Below are 16,155 nucleotides of genomic sequence, written 5' to 3'. Positions count from 1 at the left end.
TGCCGTCGGGAAGGGTATCCGGCGAGCATCTAGCTGTAAATCCTCGATTCTCGACAGATTCTTAATCCGAGTTCTTTGACGTCAGGAAGGGCAACTAGTTGAAAACAATTATCGAACACGCATCGCGAAGGCAAGAGTGTGCAGCGATATGCTTGTTTAGACTTGCAGATTACGAAAAGAAACATAACAAGACTTGAGTCTTAAAACAAATTCTTGCGATTTAAAATCTTAGTCAGGAAGGGCATCCAGCAGTAAAACAATAGTTCGTGATTTAAAATCTAGCAGTAAAACCCCCGATTCTCGACAGATTCTTAATCCGAGTTCTTTGACGTCAGGAAGGGCAACTAGTTGAAAACAATTATCGAACACGCATCGCGAAGGCAAGAGTGTGCAGCGATATGCTTGTTTAGACTTGCAGATTACGAAAAGAAACATAACAAGACTTGAGTCTTAAAACAAATTCTTGCGATTTAAAATCTTAGTCAGGAAGGGCATCCAGCAGTAAAACAATAGTTCGTGATTTAAAATCTAGCAGTAAAAACCCCCGATTCTCGACAGATTCTTAATCCGAGTTCTTTGACGTCAGGAAGGGCAACTAGTTGAAAACAATTATCGAACACGCATCGCGAAGGCAAGAGTGTGCAGCGATATGCTTGTTTAGACTTGCAGATTACGAAAAGAAACATAACAAGACTTGAGTCTTAAAACAAATTCTTGCGATTTATAATCTTAGTCAGGAAGGGCATCCAGCAGTAAAACAATAGTTCGTGATACTGCGATTTAAAATCTAGCAGTAAAACCCCCGATTCTCGACAGATTCTTAATCCGAGTTCTTTGACGTCAGGAAGGGCAACCGGTTGAAAACAATTATCGAACACGCATCGCGAAGGCAAGAGTGTGCAGCGATATGCTTGTTTAGACTTGCAGATTACGAAAAGAAACATAACAAGACTTGAGTCTTAAAACAAATTCTTGCGATTTAAAATCTTAGTCAGGAAGGGCATCCAGCAGTAAAACAATAGTTCGTGATTTAAAATCTAGCAGTAAAACCCCCGATTCTCGACAGATTCTTAATCCGAGTTCTTTGACGTCAGGAAGGGCAACTAGTTGAAAACAATTATCGAACACGCATCGCGAAGGCAAGAGTGTGCAGCGATATGCTTGTTTAGACTTGCAGATTACGAAAAGAAACATAACAAGACTTGAGTCTTAAAACAAATTCTTGCGATTTAAAATCTTAGTCAGGAGGGCATCCAGCAGTAAAACAATAGTTCGTGATTTAAAATCTAGCAGTAAAACCCCCCGATTCTCGACAGATTCTTAATCCGAGTTCTTTGACGTCAGGAAGGGCAACTAGTTGAAAACAATTATCGAACACGCATCGCGAAGGCAAGAGTGTGCAGCGATATGCTTGTTTAGACTTGCAGATTACGAAAAGAAACATAACAAGACTTGAGTCTTAAAACAAATTCTTGCGATTTAAAATCTTAGTCAGGAAGGGCATCCAGCAGTAAAACAATAGTTCGTGATTTAAAATCTAGCAGTAAAACCCCCGATTCTCGACAGATTCTTAATCCGAGTTCTTTGACGTCAGAAAGGGCAACTAGTTGAAAACAATTATCGAACACGCATCGCGAAGGCAAGAGTGTGCAGCGATATGCTTGTTTAGACTTGCAGATTACGAAAAGAAACATAACAAGACTTGAGTCTTAAAACAAATTCTTGCGATTTAAAATCTTAGTCAGGAAGGGCATCCAGCAGTAAAACAATAGTTCATGATTTAAAATCTAGCAGTAAAACCCCCGATTCTCGACAGATTCTTAATCCGAGTTCTTTGACGTCAGGAAGGGCAACTAGTTGAAAACAATTATCGAACACGCATCGCGAAGGCAAGAGTGTGCAGCGATATGCTTGTTTAGACTTGCAGATTACGAAAAGAAACATAACAAGACTTGAGTCTTAAAACAAATTCTTGCGATTTAAAATCTTAGTCAGGAAGGGCATCCAGCAGTAAAACAATAGTTCGTGATTTAAAATCTAGCAGTAAAACCCCCGATTCTCGACAGATTCTTAATCCGAGTTCTTTGACGTCAGGAAGGGCAACTAGTTGAAAACAATTATCGAACACGCATCGCGAAGGCAAGAGTGTGCAGCGATATGCTTGTTTAGACTTGCAGATTACGAAAAGAAACATAACAAGACTTGAGTCTTAAAACAAATTCTTGCGATTTAAAATCTTAGTCAGGAAGGGCATCCAGCAGTAAAACAATAGTTCGTGATTTAAAATCTAGCAGTAAAAACCCCCGATTCTCGACAGATTCTTAATCCGAGTTCTTTGACGTCAGGAAGGGCAACTAGTTGAAAACAATTATCGAACACGCATCGCGAAGGCAAGAGTGTGCAGCGATATGCTTGTTTAGACTTGCAGATTACGAAAAGAAACATAACAAGACTTGAGTCTTAAAACAAATTCTTGCGATTTATAATCTTAGTCAGGAAGGGCATCCAGCAGTAAAACAATAGTTCGTGATACTGCGATTTAAAATCTAGCAGTAAAACCCCCGATTCTCGACAGATTCTTAATCCGAGTTCTTTGACGTCAGGAAGGGCAACCGGTTGAAAACAATTATCGAACACGCATCGCGAAGGCAAGAGTGTGCAGCGATATGCTTGTTTAGACTTGCAGATTACGAAAAGAAACATAACAAGACTTGAGTCTTAAAACAAATTCTTGCGATTTAAAATCTTAGTCAGGAAGGGCATCCAGCAGTAAAACAATAGTTCGTGATTTAAAATCTAGCAGTAAAACCCCCGATTCTCGACAGATTCTTAATCCGAGTTCTTTGACGTCAGGAAGGGCAACTAGTTGAAAACAATTATCGAACACGCATCGCGAAGGCAAGAGTGTGCAGCGATATGCTTGTTTAGACTTGCAGATTACGAAAAGAAACATAACAAGACTTGAGTCTTAAAACAAATTCTTGCGATTTAAAATCTTAGTCAGGAGGGCATCCAGCAGTAAAACAATAGTTCGTGATTTAAAATCTAGCAGTAAAACCCCCCGATTCTCGACAGATTCTTAATCCGAGTTCTTTGACGTCAGGAAGGGCAACTAGTTGAAAACAATTATCGAACACGCATCGCGAAGGCAAGAGTGTGCAGCGATATGCTTGTTTAGACTTGCAGATTACGAAAAGAAACATAACAAGACTTGAGTCTTAAAACAAATTCTTGCGATTTAAAATCTTAGTCAGGAAGGGCATCCAGCAGTAAAACAATAGTTCGTGATTGAAAATCTAGCAGTAAAACCCCCGATTCTCGACAGATTCTTAATCCGAGTTCTTTGACGTCAGAAAGGGCAACTAGTTGAAAACAATTATCGAACACGCATCGCGAAGGCAAGAGTGTGCAGCGATATGCTTGTTTAGACTTGCAGATTACGAAAAGAAACATAACAAGACTTGAGTCTTAAAACAAATTCTTGCGATTTAAAATCTTAGTCAGGAAGGGCATCCAGCAGTAAAACAATAGTTCATGATTTAAAATCTAGCAGTAAAACCCCCGATTCTCGACAGATTCTTAATCCGAGTTCTTTGACGTCAGGAAGGGCAACTAGTTGAAAACAATTATCGAACACGCATCGCGAAGGCAAGAGTGTGCAGCGATATGCTTGTTTAGACTTGCAGATTACGAAAAGAAACATAACAAGACTTGAGTCTTAAAACAAATTCTTGCGATTTAAAATCTTAGTCAGGAAGGGCATCCAGCAGTAAAACAATAGTTCGTGATTTAAAATCTAGCAGTAAAACCCCCGATTCTCGACAGATTCTTAATCCGAGTTCTTTGACGTCAGGAAGGGCAACCGGTCGAAAACAATAGGGTATGATGTAAGAGGTTAGATACTACCAGTTTTGCGTCAGGAAGGGCAACTAGTCTTAAAACGAAACAGATTCTTAATCCGAGTTCTTTGACGTCAGGAAGGGCAACCGGTTGAAAACAATTATCGAACACGCATCGCGAAGGCAAGAGTGTGCAAAGGACAACTCAACAAATTCTTGCGATTTAAACACATTTTTATTCCCAAGAGAATCGAACCCGAGACTACCGGGTGAGAGGCATGCATACTGTAGGCTATGGGTTTGTTCTACTGTCCATGAAGTCGTATCAGCGCAGAGCGAGCAGCGGAATGCGTGTGTTAGCTGAAATTGTACACGTATCTTCCGGCTCGGCCTTGAACGAGGACACTGATAAGCGGCTTGTAACTCGCGAACGTCTTCTCAGCTGAGTACCATTCAAGCTCTTAAAACACAGTACTAATTAAGGTTGTAAAATATTCTGAAATAGTCCTCCTCTGTAGTGTAGTAGTTAGCTGCTACCCTCGGAGGTCCGAGTTCGATTCCCGGCTCTGCCACGGAATGTGTAGCATTTAGCCTATGTAAGTTCCTAACGTAAAATATCATGATTGTACGGAGAGGTTAAAACACACACAGTGCCTACTCCTATCGAAAGAACCTGCACGGTACCGGCATGTATGCTTCTCCTGGTGAAGGAGCATGCACATGGTTTAACGCCTCCTATCAACAGCCCTTACTTAATGCTGGCTTTTTTGCACACCCCGCCTCACACCATAGTTTTACGACCGGCTGCCCTTCCTGACTAGGATTTTAAATCGCAAGAATTTGTTGAGTTGCCCTTCCTGACGCAAAACTGGCAGTATCTAACCTCTTACACGGAATGTGTAGCATTTAGCCTATGTAAGTTCCTAACGTAAACTATCATGATTGTACGGAGAGGTTAAAACACACACAGTGCCTACTCCTATCGAAAGAACCTGCACGGTACCGGCATGTAGGCTTCTCCTGGTGAAGGAGCATGCACATGGTTTAACGCCTCCTATCAACAGCCCTTATTTAATGCAGGCTTTTTTGCACACCCCGCCTCACACCATAGTTTTACGACCGGCTGCCCTTCCTGACTAGGATTTTAAATCGCAAGAATTTGTTGAGTTGCCCTTCCTGACGCAAAACTGGCAGTATCTAACCTCTTACACGGAATGTGTAGCATTTAGCCTATGTAAGTTCCTAACGTAAAATATCATGATTGTACGGAGAGGTTAAAACACACAGTGCCTACTCCTATCGAAAGAACCTGCACGGTACCGGCATGTAGGCTTCTCCTGGTGAAGGAGCATGCACATGGTTTAACGCCTCCTATCAACAGCCCTTACTTAATGCTGGCTTTTTTGCACACCCCGCCTCACACCATAGTTTTACGACCGGCTGCCCTTCCTGACTAGGATTTTAAATCGCAAGAATTTGTTGAGTTGCCCTTCCTGACGCAAAACTTGCAGTATCTAACCTCTTACATCATACACTATAGTTTTCGACCGGTTGCCCTTCCTGACGTCAAAGAACTCGGATTAAGAATCTGTTTTGTTTTAAGACTAGTTGCCCTTCCTGACCCGAAACTAGTAGTATCTAACCTCTTACATCATACCCTATTGTTTTCGACCGGTTGCCCTTCCTGACGTCAAAGAACTCGGATTAAGAATCTGTCGAGAATCGGGGGTTTTACTGCTAGATTTTAAATCACGAACTATTGTTTTACTGCTGGATGCCCTTCCTGACTAAGATTTTAAATCGCAAGAATTTGTTTTAAGACTCAAGTCTTGTTATGTTTCTTTTCGTAATCTGCAAGTCTAAACAAGCATATCGCTGCACACTCTTGCCTTCGCGATGCGTGTTCGATAATTGTTTTCAACCGGTTGCCCTTCCTGACGTCAAAGAACTCGGATTAAGAATCTGTCAAGAATCGGGGGTTTTACTGCTAGATTTTAAATCGCAGTATCACGAACTATTGTTTTACTGCTGGATGCCCTTCCTGACTAAGATTTTAAATCGCAAGAATTTGTTTTAAGACTCAAGTCTTGTTATGTTTCTTTTCGTAATCTGCAAGTCTAAACAAGCATATCGCTGCACACTCTTGCCTTCGCGATGCGTGTTCGATAATTGTTTTCAACTAGTTGCCCTTCCTGACGTCAAAGAACTCGGATTAAGAATCTGTCGAGAATCGGGGGTTTTACTGCTAGATTTTAAATCACGAACTATTGTTTTACTGCTGGATGCCCTTCCTGACTAAGATTTTAAATCGCAAGAATTTGTTTTAAGACTCAATTCTTGTTATGTTTCTTTTCGTAATCTGCAAGTCTAAACAAGCATATCGCTGCACACTCTTGCCTTCGCGATGCGTGTTCGATAATTGTTTTCAACTAGTTGCCCTTCCTGACGTCAAAGAACTCGGATTAAGAATCTGTCGAGAATCGGGGGTTTTACTGCTAGATTTTAAATCACGAACTATTGTTTTACTGCTGGATGCCCTTCCTGACTAAGATTTTAAATCGCAAGAATTTGTTTTAAGACTCAAGTCTTGTTATGTTTCTTTTCGTAATCTGCAAGTCTAAACAAGCATATCGCTGCACACTCTTGCCTTCGCGATGCGTGTTCGATAATTGTTTTCAACTAGTTGCCCTTCCTGACGTCAAAGAACTCGGATTAAGAATCTGTCGAGAATCGAGGATTTACAGCTAGATGCTCGCCGGATACCCTTCCCGACGGCATAAGTTACCAGGATTTGAATCGCGGTATCCATCATTGTGTCTGACTTGCAAGCTCACGCGTATTATTTTTTGCTGAGATATCATGCTACTTCCGTTCGCCAGCTAGAGCGGAAACTCGCAGTACTGCGTCTATTTCATCTTACAACTTGGAGGAGACAACATGTGTACATATAATTTATGATCTTTCACCCTCCCTTAAAAAACATGTAAGTATCTCGGAACATTCTTATCCGTGTGTGTTGCAAATACTAAGCGAGTGAGCCGAGCGAGTTGGCTACGCAGTGTGCTTTCTTGATTTTCGTATGAGTGTATTCACAATTACTAAGCGTCTTAGCAGTGTGATGAACGAGTTAGCTACGCGGTATATATTTTTTTATTTTCGTACTAAGCAAATCATTTGAAGTGTTAGTCTTGTTAGTTTCAATCTAAACAAAGGTATCCCTTAACATGTTGTACAGTGTTCGGTTCTACTTGTTTCGTGATCTGAACGCATCAATCAATGTTCTGATTACTTGTTGTATCGAGTGCAGTGTTCAATTCTAGTCTTGTTATGTTTCAAGCTGATCTTCTTAGAACAAAGGTATCCCCTAACATGTTGTACAGTGTTCGGTTCTACTTGTTTCGTGATCTGAACACATCAATCATTGTTCTGATCGCATGTAACGACATCGAGTGCAGTGTTCAATTCTAGTCTTGTTATGTTTCAATCTAAACAAAGGTATCCCCTAACATGTTGTACAGCGTTCGATTCTACTTATGTAGTGTTCTGAACACACCAGACAATGTTTTAATCACATGTTGAAGTTAACGACATCGAGTACAGTGTTCGATTCTACTTATTTTGTGTTCTGAACACATCAATCAATCAATGTGCAGTGTTCAATTCTAGTCTTGTTATGTTTCAATCTAAACAAAGGTATCCCCTAATACAGCGTTCGATTCTACTTATGTAGTGTTCTGAACACACCACACAATGTTTTAATCACATGTTGTATCGAGTACAGTGTTCTGAACACATCAATCAATGTTCTGATCACATGTTGTATCGAGTACTGGCTGTCTCATAAGGAGCTATGTAAAGCCGCCATCTTGCATCCGCCATCTTGCGCAAGCATCCTTAGGGCGTCTCTAGTCATGGATCCTTAAGCCGCCTCATAAGAGCAACCACCATCTCGCGCAAGCATCCCTCATAAGGAGCCTTGTATAACCGCCATCTTGCCCAAGCATCCCAAGGGCGTCTATGTATAGCGATCATCTTGCATAAGCACCTTTAAGGAGTCATGTATAGTCACCATCTTGTGCAATTAGCGTCGAGAGAGGACTGATGTAGAATTTTTCTTTTTAAATTATCCGCCACCACATAGAGTGTAGCACTGAGGTTTGCGATGTAAGATGGTGGATGACAGCTGCGCGTAGCACGTAGAATTTGCCGCCACCACATAGATGGCAGCACGGTGCTCTCTTGATTAAAGATGGCGGATGACAGCTAACAGAACTTTTCAAATTGCCCGCTACTACAGAGAGCAGCACGGTGCTCTGTTCATTAAAAGATGGCGGATGACAGGTGATGAAATTGCCTGCATGATAGCAGCACCGTGCTCTATTGATTAAAGATGGTGGATGATAGCTGTCATAAAAAGCACGTGGCTTTGTTTACTAAACAAGAGCACATAGATTTTTTTCAAATTGCCGCCACCACATTTCAAAGGTATCAAGCTAAAGAGCGCAGCACTGAGGTTTGTGATGCAAGATGGCGGATGACAGCTGTCAGAAAAAAGCACGTGAGTTTGTTTCCAAACAAGAGCATGTAGAATTTGTGGCCACCACATAGAGGGCAGCACGGTGCTCTCATGATTAAAGATGGCTGCTGTCACGTGGAATTGCCTGCCACCACAAAAGAGGGTAGCACGGTGCTCAAAGATGGCTGCTATCAAAAAGCATTTTTCAAATTATCCGCCACCACATTTCAAAGGTAAGTAGCTAAAGAGGGCACCACTGTGCTCTATAGATTAAAGATGGTGGATGACAGCTGTCAAAAAGCACGTGGATTTGTTTATCTCGCGCTAGTAAGGTTAAGTTGGTAGCACTAATGTTTAAGCCCGTTAAGATGGCAGCACTGCGGATGACAGCTGTGACGAATTTACATCTACTACGATAAAGAGGGCAGCACTGTGCTCTATAGATTAAAGATGGCGGATGACAGCTGACAAAAAAGCACGTGAGTTTGTTTACTAAACAAGAGCACGTAGAATTTGTCGCCACCACATTTCAAAGGTAAGTAGCTAAAGAGGGCAGCACTGTGCTCTATAGATTAAAGATGGCAGATGGTAGCTGTCGAAAAAGCACGTGAGTTTGTTTCCAAACAAGAGCACGTGGAATTTTTCAATTTGCCGCCACCACATAGAGGGTAGCACTGTTCTCTCTGGATTAAAGATGGCTGCTTGTCGAAAAGCATTTTTCAAATTATCCGCCACCACATTTCAAAGGTAAGTAGCTAAAGAGGGCAGCACTGTGCTCAAAGCTGGCGGATGACAGCTATCAAAAAAGCACGTGGCTGTCAAAAAGCACGTGGATTTGTTTATCTCGAGCTAGTGAGGTTAAGTTGGTAGCACTAAGGTTTAGGTCTGTCAAGATGGCAGCACTGCCGATGATAGGTGATGAAAGAGGGCAGCACGGTGCTCTGTAGTTTAAAGATGGCGGATGACAGCTGTCAAAAAAGCACGTGGCTGTCAAAAGCACGTGGCTTTGTTTACCACACGCTAGTTAGGTTAAGTTGGTACTACTGAGGTTTAGGCCCGTCAAGATGGCAGTACTGAGGTTAGCGATGCGTTGTTGTCGATGACAGCTGTCAAAAAGCACGTGGCTTTGTTTACAAATCTGTCAAAAAGCACGTGGCTGTCAAAAAGCACGTGGATTTGTTTATCTCGCACTAGTTAGGTTAAGTTGGCACTACTGAGGTTTAGGCCCGTCGAGATGGCAGTACTGAGGTTAGCGATGCGTTGTTGTCTGTCAAAAAGCACGTGGCTGTCAAAAAACACGTGGCTTTGTTTACCTCATGCTAGTTAGGTTAAGTTTTCGCTAGTGAGGTTTAGGCCCGTCAAGATGGCAGCAGTGAGGTTAGCGATGCGTTGTTGTCGATGACAGCTGTCAAAAAGCACGTGGCTTTGTTTACAAATTCAAATCTCGCGCCAAAATTCAAATTTCCCGCCAAAATTCAAATTTCCCGCGGGCGGCGGCGGAGGCGGCGGCGGAGGAGGAGGCGGAGGAGGCGGCGGGAGGAGGAGGAGGCGGCCGAACCATCCAATTATACTACTAATATGTTCGTATTTAGATTATGGATCCTTTTATTTTGATATTGCATCCTCCACTCTTATTCACAAGCTCAACGTAATTCAACATCGAGCACTCCGATTATGTATAGGTGCTTTACCCTCTACCCCAACTAATGCGTTACTTGTTGAAACATGTGACATGCCTCTCCCGCTAGACATGCTATTCTACCACAATTAATGGAGAAATATTGTCAACGTTCTCAACAGCAATCACGAACTCCAGCTTTGTTAGACGCATTCAACCTGACGTGACAATATCATACTGGCATTCAACAAAATATTTCCCTTCCATACTGCACCCTACAGGTTAAGGTGAACTACAGTTATTTCTCCAGCTAGTCAGATTTCGTCTCAGGGTATCCATATTTTAAGAAAAATGTTTAATTTTTCTATAAGTTCAATTTTACGTAAGTTCAGAGAAAGATATTAGTTCCAAGTGCAGTTCTGAAATACGTATGTCATCACCAAATCGCAAAGTTCGCAAATACAAACTTCGATCAACGACTTCCAATGCAAATCCGCTCAGAAAATACCTTACGTGCTAAGTATGACCATAATCTAATACTACGAATAATAACTCACTGAATTATAAAAATAATTAAGAAGCTTATTTATTAAATTAATAAAATCGCGAAAGAAATGGTAAAGTACCTAAATATGTTCATGAACTTCCAATTAATATCTCAAAACAAAGATTCTCATACGTGAATTAATTCTTTAAGTCAGCGCTGGCTTATATTTAGCTTGTGTTTGCTTATTACAACATTTTGAACTGGATATTTCTGAAGTGAAATCAAATTTACCTAAATCTTCCATGCAAAAATTAAACCGTGCCACTTGCGTGCACAAATATAGCTTAATTATTTGATTATTGTCAAAGTTCATGGTTTTATCAAGTAATTATATCATTTATGGCGTCAAAAATTCACTGTCATAATAATCATAACGATAACAGCAATCATATAATAATAATACTAATGACCTGAATTATAATAAAAATGACCTAAATCAAAAACAATCTGCATAGTCTGTATTATCTGAATTCTGATAATAGTGATCTGAATTCGTTGGTATCGGATAAAATGAAGAAAACTAGAAATCGACTGACGTGCTAAGTTACTTGGTCCTACTGCCATTCAAATTACGGCTCTTAGCTTATTACTCACTTTTATAGTGTTTCAAAAAAATTAACGATATTTCATATAAGCTTGTATATCATATTATTTCCCTACTCTAGCTATATAATTCCTTATTTAACGTAACACAGTTCAATGTGCACATATCCGATAAGCTTCTGCCATATGAACATGTGTGTAAGTACCTGTAGTATGATATCTCAATATTATATTATCACTCTGGTTATACAATAATCTTGACTTCTACACGATCTATATTCATGGAGAATACGACACAACACACATAAATCTAACCATTACCAGTTATCACTACTGCCAAATCATTCTCAATACTCATCTAAATACATATAATTTAACCATCCATACCTTGCTATAAGTCTTCCCTGGGGTATGTTTCCTTTCAGTAATTGCTTTGTTTCCATCCATATATCGCGTATTATTCATTTCACACATGTCTCATTACTTACCATTCTGCGCAATATTTCTATTAAATCATAACAAACACTTCCATATTATCCTGAATAACCTTCATTTCAACTCATATTCAACTTACTTAACATTCATATCTGACACACATAACCTCCAATAATCATCTAATGCACTGAGACATGACGTTCATTTCACGCAGAATTCCTTTCTTAATACTCAATTTATCGTAAATACGACACATAACCCCACATACGGTATCTATTCTTCATACATTACCATGCAGCAAAGAATATGTTGACTTTAATTAAACACTTCCAAATACGCGTCCTACTATGACGTAATCTAGGTTTGGATGGCACTAGGGTGTAAATCTATCACTAAAAAGTGCGCGGATAATATGTCATTCATAGATCTTTTAAACTAACTGGCACTCTTAGAAATCAGCTGTTTTACCACGTCACTTTTTAATCGTATGCTCACTCACTGATTGAAATTATATAATAATACTTAACCAGTATATTATGAGATATCGTCTTACTTCCACATTGACTTAATATATTAATAGCATCTTAAATATATTGCACTTCACTTCCTTATATCATTTGCACACTTAATTATTTCATGCTTAGGCTATTCTTTTCTACAGCACATACCATGAATACGTTAAATAAAGAACTATTCTACTTATTACTACCACTTAGCTCGTCATTCGACATCTCGGGCCTTAGTTGCTCCTCTCCGTCTGCTCCATGGCTGGATCTTAGGTCATGGTTCGGCGACTGGTCGGATCCTTCATCTCAAGTGGCTCTGGTTGCGTGACCTCCTTCTCTCGTGTCGGGTTGTCTTAACTGCCAGGATGACATCTCTCTCCAGGTTGGTCCATGCCGGTTTAGCAAGCCATCATTTCCTCAGAAGTACTGTAGACAATATCGAACATTTCTGAAAAATACATATTCATTTTGGATTTCTGATATCTTAAAATTTCTGTTGTTATCTATATATTCTAGCTTTCTTCTGTAGAATAATTCTTAATTCTTGAGGTCTGTGTACAGGTAAATCGCCTCGTTATTTTGAAATATATGGAGCTAGCTTATTTGTTTTTGGGAATATAATCTTCCAACGATTGTTTCTCTATTTATAATATCTGCGCTATTGTTTTCTCCTGCTGCAGTTCCAGTTTCTGCTCTCGTGTATCACCAGATCTTATGCTTTCAGATGATCAGCATATATATCTGAACGAAGTTTTCAAAATTCGCCGGGTTCTTATCCTCCTCATTGTATTTATATATCAATACGCTCTTCTCTTCGATATTAATGTCGTTTCAGCTTAATATCCGCGTTAGAAATTGTTCAATCTTCTTAACTCTTCAGAGCAATATCAATCACCTCTTGTCCTTGCGAGATTAAATTTTTTCAAGTCAGTTTCTCTAATAATCCCTTCGATTCTTCTTATTTTTTAAAAACAATTCAGTCGATTCTACTCTGTCGCACATTGCCTTCGTAACATCGTAATTCCGAATCAGTCATGGCCTTCTAATATGCTTAAACGTCGATACCTTGCTATATATTCCTGTGTCTTGGGTGGTCTCTACCTTCCGTAAGCGCCATTTTGGAACACGTCCAAGAAATGCATTGGGTACAATACAATACAATGCCATACAATATAATGCACTACAAACCAAATATTGTAGTGTCTCAGCACATTTCCTTTAATAACAGCACAATGCAACTTTCTGAAATACCTCAGCTAACACTTAAAATGGCAATAAACGATCTAAATCCTATTCTCATAATATATACAGACGGATCCAAACAAAATGTAGGCACGGGAGCCGCATATTACATTCCGCAGTTGCACGTCCGTGAGCAATACACACTTCCAAACTATGCCTCAATTTTTACTGCTGAGGCTTTCGCTATACGACAAGCTTTGATATACTTAAAAAATAATCATTTCTCCAAAGCGATCATTTTTACCTACTCCTTAAGTGTACTTCAAGGTTTAATGCCACACAAGTCCTATACAAATTGGTATATCTGCAATATTCGACGCCTTTTGTTTGAACTCGATGAAAATGGTGCTGATATAACTCTAACATGGATAAAAGGTCATTCGAACAACGCAGGCTGATAAAATGGCAAAACAAGCTGCATGCGGAACCGGAATCAATGCTTCCATCGCTCTTCCCTACACAGATTTCACGCCGATTATTAAACTTGCTGTTCAACAAAAATGGCAGCACAATTGGACACAATCGGCGAAACTCAAAGGAAAATATTACTATCAGCTGCAACCAAGTATTGCTAATCACCCATGGTTTTCAACAACAAAATATTCACGCCGACATATTACAACACTTATCAGATTACGCTTTAATCACGCTTTGACTCCGGCTTATAAATTCAAATTTAAGTTAGTGGATTCACCCGTGTGTTCATGTAATAATAGTATGGCCGACATTAATCACATATTCTTTGAATGTTCCCATTTCGCCCTTCATAGAAAACGTTTTTTCCACACTTTACGCTCGCAAAACATACAAGTACCCACAACAGTCACTCGCCTCGTTCAACAGCCTACACCTTCACATGTACTTGCTATTCAAGAATTTTTGGATAATTGTAACATTAAGCTTTTGACTAGTGAGTCTCATGAGCTTCTTAACTCGCATCCTCCTCTACATAACTGTAACTCAATCTCTTTGCTGTAACCTATGAAGACGTCACGTTCTCGACCTGTATCCCTAGTGTTTCTTGAGTGTTTCTACAAGTGTTGATCATCTCTATCCGTCATAAGTAAAACTCTGTCTGTTTCTCTTGAAGATTTGTGATAAAATAAGTGTTGTGACTGGGTAATGGCTTTTTAGCAGCGCCCAAGAAAATACCAAGAAGAAGAAGAAGAAGAAGAAGAAGAGATAGAGCTGTCCGGTATTGGCGTATTAAAGTATTTGCTGTAACCCAATCACTTTGCTGTAACTTCTGCTGACGTAACGTTCTCGACCTGTAACCCGAGTGTTTCTACAAGTGTTGAACAACTATCTCACTCATAAGTAAAACTCAGTCCATGATGAACTCAGTCTGTTTCTCTCACCGCCGTCTCGATCCTCCTATACGGTACTGCCTGCTCAATGCGAGCCTTTTTGCGACTACGCTGCGACAACATTCCTCCGCTAGATGGCAGACATAGACACAATGTTCTCAACTTATTCTAATGACGACAACGTACAAAACCCTGTGCAGTATGGTCATATGTTCACTGAAGCTCGTAAACTACATCTGTAATATTAAATATCGGCAATATTACCTTTATGAAGTCGCAGTTGGCCTCTTCATCCACAATTTAAAGATTTGCCTGGACGAAGGCTTGGTGTGGTACCGTACTTTTTGTGTTCTTGCCAAATAACAAATATCAAATAACAGAGGTCTTACGAACTTGGCTAGAATAATATCACTAACAGTTTGCTGATGTTCTTTGACTTCACACTGTAACAAAACACATTCTGCAAGTTTTTTTTTTTTTTTTTTTTTTTTTTTTTTTTTTTTTTTTTTTTGCTATTTGTTTTACGTCGCACCGACACAGATAGGTCTTATGGCGATGATGGGATAGAAAAAGCCTAGGAATTGGAAAAAAGCGGCCGTGGCCTTAATTAAGGTACAGCCCCAGCATTTTCCTGGTGTGAAAATGGGAAACCACGGAAAACCATCTTCAGGGCTGCTGACAGTGGGATTCGAACGCACTATCTCCCGGATGCAAGCCCACAGCTGCGCGCTCCTAACCGCACGGCCAACTCGCCCGGTATTCTGAAAGGGAAGACGTTGCAAGTCCTCGTATTACGCTCGTACGTTTGAAGGACTTCGACAATAGGGCACAGCAGCTTAAACGAACTCCTGCAGATGCTTCACCAGAGCAACAAAATAAGGTCTCGGGTATCGAACTCCTCCTCTGTCCTGATGCATAATCAGTTCCATTTAGCAGTGTCGAAGCTCTAGGCAGTGAGATGTTGCTGACACAAATGTCACACTCCATCCTCTCTTCAACAACACGAACTTAGTACCCGCAAATTAGGATTTGATTTCTTGTTTCTAGTTTGATTGGAATATTATCGTTTGGATATCTGAGATTGCCCAAAATGTCTAAACATGAAGACGTTTGTTTTGTGATTGTCCGTCACAATTCTTATCACAAGGAATCCACTATCCTCCACGGCTTTAATCACTTTCTGAAAAAAATCCGCTGCCTGTTTCCAGTCATTCGACAAGGTCAGGAATGGAATGAATGAAGCCCCCATCTAGCAGCGAGGGTAGGAATTGTGCCGGCTACCGAATCCTGTCGCACTCCTCCGGGGCAATGATTAATGAACGACAGATGAAATGAAATGATATTCAAGAGTGTTCCTGGAATGAAATATGACAGGGAAAACCGGAGTATCCGGAGAAAAACCTGTACCGCCTCCGCTTTGTCCAGCACAAATCTCACATGGGGTGATCGGGTTTGAACCACAGAACCCAGCAGTGAGAGGCCGGCACGCTGCCGCCTGGGCCGCGGAGGCTCCATCACCTTCTGAAATAAGGTGTAAAGGCACAGATACGACAGTAATCTGAAGATATCCAATTACTTCCTTTATTAGGTCCTTGCCTAGAT

The sequence above is a fragment of the Anabrus simplex genome, chromosome 12, assembly GCF_040414725.1.
Source record: "Anabrus simplex isolate iqAnaSimp1 chromosome 12, ASM4041472v1, whole genome shotgun sequence".
In the NCBI taxonomy this organism is placed as follows: Eukaryota; Metazoa; Arthropoda; class Insecta; order Orthoptera; family Tettigoniidae; genus Anabrus; species Anabrus simplex.
This window is presented reverse-complemented; position numbering follows the sequence as displayed.